The 15,036-nt window shown below is 40.9% G+C and overlaps 1 pseudogene across 1 annotated transcript; it reads left to right on the top strand.

Moving 5' to 3' along the window:
- The first annotated feature begins 5,768 nt into the window (after nt 1-5,768).
- On the top strand, nt 5,769-7,567 carry LOC100948005 (annotated as a pseudogene). Its single transcript, XR_154106.2, has 3 exons — nt 5,769-6,391; nt 6,657-7,426; nt 7,553-7,567. The product of XR_154106.2 is annotated as a protein transport protein Sec61 subunit alpha pseudogene (transcript).
- The last annotated feature ends 7,469 nt before the right edge of the window (nt 7,568-15,036 follow it).

The raw sequence follows: 15,036 nt of genomic DNA, 5'->3' as shown, positions 1-15,036 counted from the left end.
CAAAGCCCTGCTTCCTTAAAGCCTCCCCCAAATCACCTAATACAAGCCCCAGTCCCGTATGTCCTCTCTACCACCTTCTCAGTGTGACACCTTCCAGTTTTCCTTCTCTGCTGTGGGTAATAAACCCAAACTGTCTAAGCACAGGTGTTCCTGGTGCAGCACCGGCTGTGAGAAGCAGTGTCTCCTGCACTTTGCACCTGACTTTGCACCTGCCAGGCCTCTCTTGTCTCACCGGAGGAGCAACCTGTCCTGATGGTCTTTGGCTAGAGGGCATTGACATCAGCCCCCTCCTCTTCTGACTGCTCTCCCCTGATCTCTTCTCCAGTGCCCTGCTGTGGGCTTCAGGGTTTAGAGCATGGAACCATGAAGAGGAGAAGAAAATGAGGAAGAGAAACACAAGGGGGTAAAACACAAAGGGACAACTTCACGGGGAATTTTCTCCCACCTGATGTTGAGGGAGCGGAATAAAAACTATCTCCATGGCAAACATGTCTTTCCTCACTTGAAGCACCGGGTTTCTTCCTTTTATGTGTACAGCCCACCCAGCTTATGCATGAGCTACTTGAGAGAGAGTGGTATTTCTGTTTCCCAGCCAAACCACACCAATCATATTCTCCCGTAAAGTCATCCTCATAGTTCCCAGAAACTGATGTATTTGGCAGTATCTAATGAGGTGAAAATTGTTGCTGTAGGTGACTCAGTTTCACAGTCCAGATTTCCCACCCTTTAAAAGTTTTTCACTGAAAGGAGTCCCTACCAGACAACCCACCCTGTTTTGTTCATGTGAGCAAAATGATAAGCAAAATCAGACTTCTGATTCCTGCTGAGCAGATGACAACCAAGGAAGAGAAAGAAATGACCTCTACCTTTGGTCACAAAGCAGACTATTGGACTCTTAATCAGCTGATTGAGAAAGCTAGTAAAGACGGCACCTTTTAACTTGCAGAAACCATTGCTCACACCAAGGCTGTCAGTGTCCAGTTCATGGCAGACGTAGGGGTTTTCTTTGTGCTCAGTTTGATAGCAGGGGTCGATCAGCTTTTTCTGTGAGGAGCCAAAGAGTAAATATTTGAAGCTTTCTAGGGAATCTTTGTCATAGCTATTCATACATACCCTTGCAGCACAAAAGCAACCATAGCTATTGTGCCAGTGACTAAGTATGCCTCTATTTCAGTAAAACTGTTTACCAAAACAAACAGACCAGATTTGGCCCATGGGCTACAGTTGACTGATCCCTAGTCTGATATAATCAACACATGGGCACAGCTCAATAAGAAGGGGAATTATAACCTTTGCCCAGGACTTTTAAAAGAGCTTATTTCTCATCAAAGAGATTGAGAGATGACTTAAAAATCAGTTTAGAAACTTTCGGAAGATGAGAGAAAAAGAGGAAGAGAAGAAAGAAGAATTGGAAAGGATGGCATTTTATTTCAAAAAAGGAATGGGAGAGTCAAAAAGCAAAGAGCTCTTTATAAGGCCTCTGCATAGCAGGCTGAGCCTAGGGGTGTCTTCTTACTCTCAGCAGCTCATCAGTAGCACTCTCTGAGGCTCAGGAGCAGGCTGAGGAACACTGAGAACGTGCCAGAGAAGCACAGATTGCAGAATGTTTAGGACAGTGAGCGATCCTCCTGCCTTAGCCTCCTGAGTAGCTGAGACCATAGGTGCCTGCCACAACAGCCAGTTAATTTTTTTTTTTTTTTGTATTTTTAAGTAAAGATAGGGGTCTTGCGCTTACTCAAGTTGGTCTTGAACTCCTGAGCTCAAGGGATCCTCTGGCCTCCCAAAGTGCTGGGATTACAGGCAAGAGCTACCGCACCCTGCCTGAAGGTAACTTTTAAGAGGCATAAGTATGCAGCTTTCCAGACCTTCCCATCTGAGAGTCGGTTGTGAAGAATAAGTGCCCATTTTGCAAATTTGAAAAAGGAATTAATAATGAAAGATTTCAGTTTAAAGTGGAGCCCAGAAGACTGTGCTGGGGAAAGGTAGAGGCGAATGATAATCAGGTAAATCCCCTCCATTTGGCCGGGAAAGAGGGTGAGAAGTACTCTATGGTTAGAGGCAATCTTTTCTAGTTCACAAACCATGCATACTGATTATAGATTCGGAAAGTCACCCTGGCTATCAGGCAATGGTTTCCCAACTGTGTTTCCTGAAATACTAGTTTCGTAAGACGTTAGCAATTATTACATGAGAAGGATTTCAGGGAAAGTAAAGAGTGAACTGACATTAACAGGAAACTATTGTGTATCTGTTCAAAACACATTTTTGTTTTGCTAGGTTATGCTTGAAAAAAAGTTACAGTATTAGAAGAAACAGGTTCATTTTGAAAAATCATTCTTAGGAAATAGATTTTTCAGAGCCAAGAGCAAAATATGACCACAAGCTTAGGAAGGAAAGGTAGTCTAGCAGTGGTTCTCAAACTTGAATAATGTACATCAGATTTGCCCAGAAGGCTTGTGAAAATACTGGTTGCTAGACCCCACCCCATCCCACCCCTCCCACCCCTGAGATTCTGATTAAGTTAAGTTGGGATAGGACCCAGGAATTTACATGTCTAAAAAGCAATGCTGGTGCCACACGCTTTAAGACTCACTACCCTGCACCCAGCCCAGTATTCAACAGATAGGAAGCTCTTTATCCACTATCATGAAGTTTCTGAAAGTTACCACATTCTGGGGAATCAAATCTGCTGGGTTTCCACCTTGTGTGAAGATATGTTGGCTAACCCGGCTTTGAAGTCAGATTTATAGAAGGGCTTAATTTGGAAAAAGTTTGAGACAGTCTTCCCCCCAAACAGCTTCAGGTATCATTAGCAAGGGAGAAACTTCTTTCGTAGGCAACCAGAAATGGCATGTTCCAGGATTTATTTTTTAAATGCACAAAGTTGTAGGGGCAGCTAAAAGTCAATAAATATTTCCTGACCAGGAGAGATGTTTCTTCAAAAATGAGAACAAAATTCAAAATGAATTTAGCAGGGAAACATAGTTCTTCAAAACTAAAATAAAATTCAATCTGAATAATTATGATGCAATATATATTTGGGGATTTAAAAAAATACAAATACAGGTCTGGAAGGAGTGTCCATGCAAATGTATATTAGAAAAATCAAAAAGAACCTAAATGACCAGAATGTGGATGTCTGAGTCAGCCAAATTATGATGGTATTGGATAACAGGCAACAAACTCGTCTTGAGATCTGTTATGTAAGGACTGGGCACAAATTCTATCAACCTCAGGTCAATCTCAAAACATAGTACCATTTTTGTTGGCATATTCTAAAAAATTACTTAAAGAAGTTAAGAAAGGTTTGTGGGATACTAACAAATAGCTCTAGAAACATATGAAATAGTCCTAAGCACAGAACTATTCCCAAAGGAATTTGGGTTGTTAAGCCTGCAAAAAGTGAAGGTAATTTTATCTTACCTTTGAGTGAATGAGAGCTTTCTGCCTGCAGTAAGCTAAGCAAGAAAAAATGGATTTAAAATTTTTAAATTTTTAAAATTTAAAAATAGATTGATTTTCATTAGTTAACTATGAGGTAAAATCTTCTTTGAAAGAGAACGATGAAACACTGAGGGGGGATGTCATTTTGGGCTTTGGAAATTTGCAAGACACTAGTAGCAGTAATCCATTTAAGTGCCCTAAAATTTCGATAAATCTCTTCCATGATTCCCAGAAGCCAATTGAAAGAGAGAATTGTCATGCTACTGAAAAAGCCCAAATGCCCATTCATGGAAAAGTGAATAAATAAATTGTGATATATTCACAGAGTAAAATATTATATAGCAGTCAAAATCATGGATTCTAGTAAAACAACTGTATAGGTGAATTTTATTACTATACTACTGAGTGGGAATAGTCTTGGAAGATTACATACAGTATGATAACCTTTGATAAAGTTTAAAACAACTAAAATTTCTAAAATACTTTTTAGGAACACAGGTAGATACCATATAACCATATAAATGGAAGGCAAGAGGTGGAGTACAGTGGCTCATACGTATAAATCTAGTACTTTGGGAGGCCCAGAGTTCAAGACCAGATTGAGCAATATAACAAGACCCTGACTCTAAAAATAGTAGAAAAATTAGCTGGGCCTGGTGGCATTCACCTCTAGTCCTAGCTTTTCAGGAGGCTAGGCAGACAGATTGCTCAAACCCAGGAGTCTAAGGCTACAGTGAGCAATGATAATACCATTAAACGCCAGCATGGGTAACCCACTGTCTCAAAACAAACAACAAAAAAAGTGATGACTATAATGAAAAAGAATGTTCACAGCAACATTATTCATTAAAATCCCAAACTGTTTATTAAAAGGAGAATGGATAGATAATGTGGGATAGAATCATATGAGAATATTGTATAATAGTGAAAAAAACAAACTCCAGTTACATACAATATAGATGGATCTTGCAAACACCATGTTGGATAAAAGAAGCCAAATATCGCATGACTCCATTTCTATAACGTTCAAAAATAGGAAAAGCTGATCTATGACACTAGAAGTCATGCTCCTGATTATCTCTGGAGAGGGTGATGACTGGGGGAGCAGGCATGGGACCTCCGGGGTTCTAGTTCCAGTTCTTGATTTGGACCCTGGTTACATGGATGTGTTTACATTTTGGAAGTTCATGTATGATTTGTCCACATATCTGATGTCTGTTATACTTCAACTTAAAAATGTGAGAGGAAGGGAAAAATAAGGGAGATGGAGGAAAAAAGGTAAAAACAAGCAAACAAAGGATGGAAGATATAAAGAAATAAGAAGTATTCATAAGCATATTTTTCAAAATGCATTTCAAAGAACAGACAGTATGAATATATAGTACAATCTTTTTTCACACTAGTTTTCATGTTTAACATTTATGTTCATATATAACATTCTTTTAATAACTTTTTTTACTTTCTCATTTAAAAAGTAATAAGATTGTCCCTTCTTCACAGGTTCTAGGATCCCACTGGATACCAAAATTCTAAGGTGTTCTAGTCTTTTCTGTAAAATGTGTAGTATTTGTGTATAACTTACCCCTTCCTCTGTATCCTCTGACTCATCTCTAGATTGCTTACAGTGCCTACTGCAGTGTAAATGCTGTGTAAATAGTCCTTATACTATATTGTTTAGATGCTAATGACAAGGGGGAAAGTCTGTACACGTGCAGTATATATGCAACTATTTTTTTAAAAATATTTTTGGTGTTCGTTTGGTTGAATCCACAGATGTGGAACCCAGGGATATGAAGGGCCAAGTGTATGTGGTTTTTTTTTTTTTTTTTAATTTCAAAAATAAAAAACAAACCAAGGAAGAATTCCATCAACAAGATCAATTTTCCATTTGGTGTTATCCTCACAATCTGTCTTATTATTTACAAAGTTGTTTAAAAGGGTAGGGCGAGAAGGGAAGCAAGGAACCATGAACATGTGGTTCAGGATGACTTAATCTCTGCAGGGAAGAAGCAGGAGAATGGGGTGCAAGATGGGAACCTCCAGGTGGGTTACTACCGATGTTCTTTGTTTTAATGGTAGATTCATTAGTAAAAATAACTGAATAAAGAATTTAAAATGGGCCAGGCCTGCCTGGACCTGGGATGAGAATGTATCACCAACAAAGGATTATAATTAATCCAACTCTGTGCACCTGTGGCCCAATTAAAACTAAAAGAACTCCAACAATAAATGGATCTTATGGCTGGCCAGAGTGCTTCCGGAGCCAGTGTTAAGGCCCAAGCTGTGGGAGCCAAGTGAAGGCAGCGCTGAGACCACTGCCGTGGGCATTACATTTTTTAAAGTTTTAAAACCTTTTTGTGCATTTCTACCAGAAATTCACAAACCTGAAAGGAAAATCCAGTTTAGAGAGGAGGTGTTATGGACTGCTATAACTCTTCATTTTCCTAGTATGTTGTCAGATACCACTATTTGGAATCATGTCATCAAATTCTGCAGATCCTTTCTACCGGATGAGAGTTATTCTTACATCCCATACTGGAACTTGAATGGAATTGGGTATCTTCCCAATTGTAACATCTGGTTTGATTATGCAGTTGTTAGCTGGAGCCAAAATCATTGAAGTTGTAGATATACCCAAAGATAGAGCTTTATTCAGTGGAGCCCAGAAACTATTTGGTCTGATCATTACCAGTGGGCAAGCCATTCTGCATGTCTTACCTGGGATGTATGGGACCCACGGAAATGGATGCTGGGATCTGTCTCCTTAGCATTATTGGGTTGTTTGTTGCTGGTTTGATTGTGCTGCTGTTAAATTAGCTGCTACAGAAGGTTTACAGCTTGGGGTCTGGTATTTCCCTCTTTATTGCCACCAACATCTGTGAGACCATTGTCTGGAAGGCCTTTAGTCCCACTACCATTAACACTGGCAGAGGTAGGGCTGAGCACAGTTAGTCCTAGCACTTGGGAGGCAGAGGTGGGTGGATTGCCTGAGCTCACAAGTTCAAGACCATACTGAGCAAGAGGGAGACTCCATGGCAAAAAATAGCTGGGCGTTGTGGTGGGTGCCTGTAGTCTCAGCTACCTGGGAAGCTGAGACAGGAGAATCACTTAAGCCCAAGAGTTTGAGGTTGCTGTAAGCTGTGATGCCACAACACTCTACCCAGGGCGACATGGTGAAACTCTGTCTCAAATAAAACCACTGGCTTCTGAAGGTGCAGTCATAGCTCGGTTTCATTTGTTGGCCACCAGGACAGACAAAGTCTGAGCTTTACAGGAAGCTTTTTACCAGCAGAACTTACCCAATCTCATGAACCACATAGCTACAGTTTTTGCATTTGCTGTTGTTATATATTTTCAGGGATTTCGTGTTGACTTGCCCATTAAGTCAGCCTGCTATCGAAGACGGTATAGCAGCTGTCCCGTCAAGCTGTTCTGCACCTCGAATAGTCCCATTATTCTCCAGTCTGCCTTAATTTCAAACCTGTAGGTTATTTCCCAGATGCTGTCTGTTTGATTTAGTGGCAACTTTTTAATCAAGTTACTAGGACAGTGGGCTGACGTCAGTGGGGGAAGACCTGCTCATTCTTACTCAGTTGGAGGCCTCTGCTACTACCTTTCTCCTCCTAAGTCTGGTGGGGGCCATGTTTGAGGATCCCGTCCATGTAGTTGTTTACATCATCTTTATGTTGGGACCCTGTGCATTCTTTTCTAAGACATGGATAGAGGTGTATGGTTTCTCAGCCAAAGATGTAGCTAAGCAGCTTAAGGAACAGCAGACAGTAATGAGGGGTCACAGAGACACCTCTGTGGTTCATGAGCTTAGCAGGTACATCCCACAGCAGTTGCATTTGGTGTCCTGTGGATTGGTGCCCTGTCGGTGTTGGTGGACTTCCTGGGGGCCACTGGATCTGGCACCACAATTCTGCTTTCCATCACTATGATTGATTAGTATTTTGCAATATTTGTTAAGGAACAGGCTGAAGTTAGTGGATGGGTGCTTTGTTTTTCTAAACGTTCAAATATTTCTTTGTGTGTGTGCGTGTGAAAGGGAAGAATTTTGACATGTTTTTTCAAATAATGCCGGTGATTCCCCTTTCCCCCCTCACAGTTTGTCCAGTGCTGACTGTCCCACTTCTTAAATGGGCACCGAGCTAAGCCTGTGTGCAGCATTAGTACCAGCTGCCTTAAAACTAAAGTTTACTTTATTCCTTAAAAAATGTACAGCTAATGTGCATTAGGTAGAAACCAATGTATCTACCTTGCTGTGTTCAGTGACAGTGAGATGGTGACATGGATTAGTTTTGCACACAACATTCAAAACACTTACTATTCCCCCCTACTCAGTTAAAAATAAATGTAGTTCAGCTCCTTGAGAGGCTGAGGCAAGAGAATCACTTAAGCCCAAGAGTTTGAGGTTGCTGTGATACCAGGGCACTCTACCAAGGGTGAAATAGAGAAACTCTGTCTCAAAAATAAATAAATAAATAAATAAAAATGTAGTTCAACTTCCCACTTCCCAGTATTTTTGAGCTTATTTAATGAGTTCTACAACACTTATGCCTAATCTATATTTTAGATAATTACTTTTTTAACTCATAGTATCTCCCACAGCCCCTCTTTTCATTTGTCCCTTTTCAAAACAGCCATTTAGCCCAGGTGGGCAAAATTATGCATCCAGCTATTTCTGTCACTAGAAACAACCGCTTCTAATTACTCCGCCTGTTTTTCCTCCCTCCTTTCTTCCCAGTAACAGCATAACCGGTGCTGTTTGACTGTTTTGGCTGTGCCTTCTAACTCCAAGCAGGCACTTGAGAATGCTCCTTCAAGGTATTATGCCCCTATTCTTTTTTTTTTTTTTTTTAGTCGAATCTTTAAAGCGAAGATCCAATTCCCGAGCAGTGTCTGTAGTTCGGTGGAGGTGACCAATGAGCTATTCATGCTAGGAATCTGTGTATGCTGTTGTCCTTATAGCAGCAGCAGCGTGAGTGTAAACCGTAGACAATCAACCTTTATTTGATAAAACTGTTTCAGCTGTGTTGGAAAAATAAATGCGATATAAAAAAATGGATCTTATGCTATAATTGAAAGTTTAGTCCTCTGAAGATCTAAACTGCCATTTTTAAGACACTCTATGCACTGAAAAGTGGGAGGGGAATGACTCCACCTTTAACTAAAAAGAAAATGCTTTCCTTTGCTCACTAAGCTTCATATAGCTTTTTGAATGAGCTGTGAATTATACCTTCTATTCATGATTCAAATATTCATATGTAAGGTTTCGATATAAACCAGATAAACTTCCCAGATCACCTTATACCCCTAAAATTCTATATTTTAGATTAATGTCCTGATGATGTGCCAAGACGGTCTCTAACGAAACTAGAATGATTTTTCTGGACTCCTTCCTGCTAATTACAGAGTTTCACCTGAAGACGTCTCTTATTGCCCACAGTAAAACTTCAGATTTGTGTATTTGTTTTTGTGCTTGTATCCCCACCGCTGCTTATAAAAATGAAACATTTAATGTGGTGAGGAAACTGGGGTAAAATAAGAGTAGGAATTAAAAATAATACATGAGTAATATTAGAATACTAATGTATTTTTAGTTTCTATCTTAGCTAGAGCCGGGCCACAAATTTGGCTTGCAGCTTCCTAACAGTCAAAGCAAAGAGGGACTAGAGGGCTAGCAAACTAGCCAATAATTTGGGCTAGTTTTTCCAAAGAAAACTAGTATTTCCAGAGATGGAATTCCAGTGATGGAATTTCCAGTGATGACTAAAGCCCTTGAGAGCTGATAGTTAAATAGCCAGGACTTTTTGCAAATTATTTAACCATTGATAGCTTGAAATTGACCTTGGTGGAAATATTTACCAAACACAAGTCAGGATTTTTTTTTTTTTTTTTGCCTTCAGAGAGCTAGCTGGTTTACCAGCACACCACTGCATATGGTCCTGTGCAAGGACACCGTGCAAAGTGTGGGAGGGACTGCAAGTGAGTGGGGAAAGCCTTAGACCTGCTTGTTACGTACAAGAGCAGAAGAAAGCAGGAATATATGCCTAAAACCAGAGAATAACTTGGAAGTTTGTGCCAGCAGTCACCCACCCCATGTCAGTCCTTTCCAATACTACCCTTTGGAATTTCATACCCAGAATTATAAAAAATGCTATGCTCATTGAGGGACCGAAATATCTTCCATTCAAAAATGCACCCAGAGAGACAAGGGAATCTCAGGTTAAGGATTTTATGCTTTCCATTAGGTCAGCACTTCCAAGTTCATATTTCGCAGCATAGTAACAAGTGTCCTGCTGGGGAGTAGAAAAGTGTTCCATGCTGAAATAAGCAGTTATCTTTACCACAGGACTTCTTAAAGCAGGGGTCCTCAAACTTTTTAAACAGGGGACCAGTTCACTGTCCCTCACACCGCTGGAGGGCCGGACTTCGGGCCCTGGGACGAGTCGGCTGCTAAGTAGGACAGGCAGCTGTGGCAAAAATACCCGGCGGGCGGGATAAATGTCCTAGGCGGGCTACATGGGGCCCACGGGCCGGGCCATAGTTTGAGGACGCCTGTCTTAGAGCCTTAAGAAGGCAAGAGAATGCACATTAGATCCTAAACTTATTTTATCCCAGAACAATTTGTTGTGGCACTTCTTGAGACACCAGACCGAAAAATGCTACCCTGGGTAGCCAGGATTCCTTGAGATTAAGAAAGGCAATACCAGGATGTTCTTCCTCAAAAATACTCCTTTAATGTAGGACTTGAGGCTCTGGCATTTTTCAAAATAAAAACATAACCTGCCTATCTTTACTTTTCAAATGAACCATTCTATCAACCCTGTGGGTGTCCATGCATCCATCAACAAAGCTTACTTAGGGATTGAGGGGAAACATTTCAGGACAAGAAATCTCTTAACTGTGTCCCCAGCAACTCAGTCCTGTTGGGGGAACACCAGGCATTGACAGTGTCAATGCCCAAAGCCAGCCTGGGTCCATTTTCACCTCACAAGATTTTGATGCAGAGACTGATTATTTCTCATCACTTTTTAACCTTAAATACTCCCCACCCCACTCCCACCCCCAGCTCCCACCTATCTCTTGTTTTCTTTCTGTCTTCTTGAGCTAGCATCATTAACTCCTGACATGCCTTGGCTGCCCCACCCGTCTGCCTCCACTCCACAGTGACTGTGGAGCCCTCCGTTCCGGACCCTGGATGAGCCAGACAAGGCCCTGTCGTGGAGAAGATCAGAATGCAGCATTAATGACTGTTGGCTTCCTCTCCTACTTAGCACCTTTCCTGGGCTTGTCTAGGCTCTTTTGTCCCACTGTGCTCGGGGGCCCTGTGCGGCTCCTCCCACCTTTGCCCATCCTCTTCCCTCTCTTCCCTCTCTTCCCTGATAGCTTTTTCCAATGACTAACAGGAACCCAGCTCAGCTAGTTTTTATCACGCTCCTGTCCTTGCATTTTTCCAACTCAATTAAGCCATTACCAGGGCTAAATGAGGCATGGCCTCTCCAAAAGTCACACCTGTTGTCAGGGAGCTGGAAGGTGAGCCTGTGTGCAGCTGGCAGACGGCAAGCCAGGCTCGCGGGAGGCAGCTGAGTGTGACCGGGCAGTTTGCGTTCCCCCCAGTGCTGAAAGAGGGCCCTCATTTTAAAACAAGATGTGCCTTGATTTGGCACAGAAAGAATGATGTCTGACATAGAGCTGGGGCTGTCACATTGGAGATAAATAGCAGATAGGATGTCTCTTGTTCTTCGGCAAATGTGCACCAGGTGTGTATAGAAACCCACACTGTGGATGTGTCCTCAGCGAGAGGTAAGGACAACTGTAACCTGAGCCAAGTACATGAGTTTTGTGATTATTGGCTGAACTTTCTCAGGTTTTTCCTTGCTCACCCTCATTAAAACACACACATTTTGCCTTTCCACAGTAGTGGCTTCAAGCCCTACTGTGAATATTCTTTATGATCAGTGTGAGAAATGAAGCAAAGATTACAGTACAACAAACCGGAGACACATCAGTGTACTTACCCTATGAAAACAAATGATCTCTACTGGAAATCAAATTTGGTTTCATAAGCATCTTTTTTCTAGGCAACCTAGACTTTTCACTTTGGCAATCTAGCAATTGAAAAATTATAGTTTTTGAGAGTGCCATGACTTTAATTTACTGAGCAGTTTTATGTTCAGAAGGTCTGTGTCTGTATCTTGGTTTTCTCTATTTGAAATGTAGGCAAAAATCATTCTGCTCTGTACAATTTCCTGAAATATCAGAGCCAAGAGGTGAGAGTGAGGATGGTTTATACTTTGATGAACATTGAAATGTTGCAGTGTTGAGTCCTAATCTTGCCTTGCTATTCTCTGTTAACCTCTCCTACCCTATGGACTTGGATGAGCCATGTACCTACTTTGAAGACAAATGCAAGTTGAACAAGTATTTTTCAGAGCATCCAATAGATACCAGATTCCTTATTGAATGCTAGTGATGCACCTGTGATCACAGTGAAGCCCTTGCTCATAAGAGCCTTCAGTCTCACGGGCCGACCACGTTCTGTCCTGGAATTGCCCACCCAGCCTCTGGTCTCTACTGGTCACACTTCATTCATTTATTCAACAAATATCCGTGGAGCATCTACTAAGTTCCGGGCTGTGCTTGATGCTGGGCTGCAATGGTGAGAGAAGGAGACCCTGCCCTCATAAAGCTTCTGGTCCCCATGTTGACTTAATTCTCTCTCCAGGCAATCCGCCAAAGGATTTCACTCTCTGTGCTCTTTCAACTTAAAGTGCATGCCTCTTAGAGCATTTGCATCATTGTAATTATAATACATTTTTATGTCTCCTTTTAAACCATGGGCATTTTGAAGGCAAGAAGTTCAAGTTTCTTTCCCTGGTGTCTTTCACTCCCTACTTTCTTGCACATACAGAGCTCAATCGGTGCTTTTGAATGAATAAATAAATGCATGAATTTATAAGTTCATGAACTCATGGAAGCCCTAGATCAATCTGTCCTCATCTCCTGTCATGCCACAGCTCTTGGCTGAGGAACTTAATGAGCAGTCATCCGCCAGAACTGAAACACTCCTCATGATGTCAAGGACCTTCTAAACACAAACCACCTGGTCCATGGGCCATTTCTTCTCCCCAGATCCATCTGCCAGGAGAGAAAGAACAAATATTAACTTCAGCTTTTTTCCTAATGCATTTTTACAGGAGGACAAACATGATTATATATGATTTTGTGATGTTCCATTTAGCTTATAGTAAGAAGAACAAATGACTCTTAGGTGGATACTGTTCGAGATAGCTCCAGTAATAGCAATACACAGGGTGCCAAAAAAATGTATATACATTTTAGGAAAAAAAACTGTATTAAATGTGTAATATTCAAGTCACATTTGACTTCTGCAATTACAAGATGTGCTCAGTGTGACTGGTATTCATCTTTTATTATCAGTGTATAGTATTACAAATTTAATAGTTTCTTCTATTTTTAAAATATGTATACATTTTTTTGCACCTTCTGTATACAAGGTCAGGCAATTAAATTCAGGAACTCGTCCTAGAAAAAGTGCTACAGATCTCATTGCTGAATATCACTGTGGCCACCTTTGTAGTCCTCCCCTTGGGAAGCTATGCACTAACACCAGCGCCTAGTCCACCCTTCAGACCCTTTTTTTAGGATGAATTCATGAACTTAATTGTCAGACCTCATATGATGACAGCTGTGATGGCCATTCCAGAGAAAGAGTTCCAAAATTGCTTTGAAGTGTGGGCGGGCACTGGTGTCAGTACATAGCTTCCCAAGGGGAGTACTTTGAAGATGACAGTAGGGATGTTCAGCAATGAGGTGTGTAGTGCTTTTTCTAGGATGTGTTTAAAAACTTAGTTGTCTGACTTTGTATATTAATATATAACAACAGTGATTTAAACAACCCTGAAGCTTTTTCCCTTTTATGTTAAAGGACTAGTTCAATAGCAAGGTTCTGCTGCATGAACTCATTAGCTCATGGCACCATCATTTCCTAGGATTTGGGTTGTGCTTCAAGATGGACTCCAAACAGCAGAATGTCTCGCCTCCAAACAGCAGAATGGAGGAAGGCGATGAGGGATGAACACCAACTCTTTCTTAAACAAGATTTCTAGAAGCTCTCATGGGACATGTCAGCTTATGTACCAGTCTTTATTGTGGATAGCCACTAGTCCAAAAAGTATAAAGCATACAAGGGGAACAATGAGAAGTCTCTACCACAGATATATTGACATATTAGTAGCAATTATTCAAGAAGTTTTATATTTTTTTATTATTTATTATTTTTTATTAAATCATAACTTTGTACATTGATGCATTTATGGGGTTCAGGAGACTGCTTTGATATATAATGTGAAATGTGTACATTGAACTAAGTAATACATCCATCACAACTATACTCATTTCCTAATAATTTTGAAATGTGCCATTGCATCATGCACATTAGGTGAGGTCCCTCGAAATACTCTCCCTCCTCCAATATCCCCCCTCCCCTTCCCCCTCTCCTCCTCCCTTCTACTTTTGTACTATAGTTATGTTTTGCCATTCATATGAGTGTGTAGGTGGTTCTATATTGATTTCGTAGTTATATTTTATTTTTTTATTGTTTAAGAGTCATTGAGGGTACAAAGAATTAGGTTACACTAATTGTATGTTAGGAAAAGTTTCCCTTATAATTGTGTCTTTCTCCCAAGAGGTGTGCCATACATTGTGACCCCCGTCCCCTCCTCACCTCCCCTCTACCCACTCCCTTATTCCCTTGGGTGATCTAATCACCTTGTATTAGATCGTCTACTGCCTTCATATTAGAATAGAGTACATTGGATTCTTGCTTCTCCATTCTTATGATGCTTTACTAAGACTAATTCATTCCACCTCATCCTGGTTAATACAAAAGATGTAAAGTCTCCATCTCTTTTAATGGCTGAGTAGTATTCCATAGTATACATATAACACAGCTTGTTAATCCACTCCTGGGTTGGTGGGCATTTAGGCTGTTTCCACATTTTGGTGATTGTAAATTGAGCTGCAATAAACAGTCTAGGGCAAATGTCCTTATGATAAAATGATTTTCTTCTTCTGGGTAGATGCCCAGTAATGAGATTGCAGAAGCAAATGGGAGATCTAATTTGAGTTCTTTGAGGATTCTCCATACTTCTTTCCAAAAAGATTATATTAGTTTGCAATCCCACCAGCAATGTAAAAGTGTTCCCTTCTCTCCACATCCATACCAGCATCTGCAGCTTTGAGGCTTTGTGATGAGGGGCATTCTCACTGGGGTTAGGTGATATCTCATGGTGGCTTTGATTTGCATTTCTCTGATGATTAGGGATGATGAGCATTTTTTCTTATGTTAGCCATTTGTCTGTCTTCTTTAGAGAAGGTTCTATTAATTTCTCTTTGAATTTTTTACTTTGTTGCCCTCAGTAGGTAAAGTGCTGTGGCATCTTTGCTCATAGCAACCTCAAACTCAGGCTCAAATGATCCTCTTGCCTCAGCCCACCCCTGAAGTTGCTGGGACTACAAGCACCTACCATAATGCCTTTTTTAGAGATGGGGTCTTGCTCTTGC

This window comes from Otolemur garnettii, unplaced genomic scaffold (assembly GCF_000181295.1).
Source record: "Otolemur garnettii isolate 467f Iridium unplaced genomic scaffold, OtoGar3 scaffold00089, whole genome shotgun sequence".
Classification (NCBI taxonomy): Eukaryota; Metazoa; Chordata; class Mammalia; order Primates; family Galagidae; genus Otolemur; species Otolemur garnettii.
The sequence above is the reverse complement of the archived record's forward strand: the minus strand, read 5'-3'. Positions and strand labels throughout refer to the sequence as shown.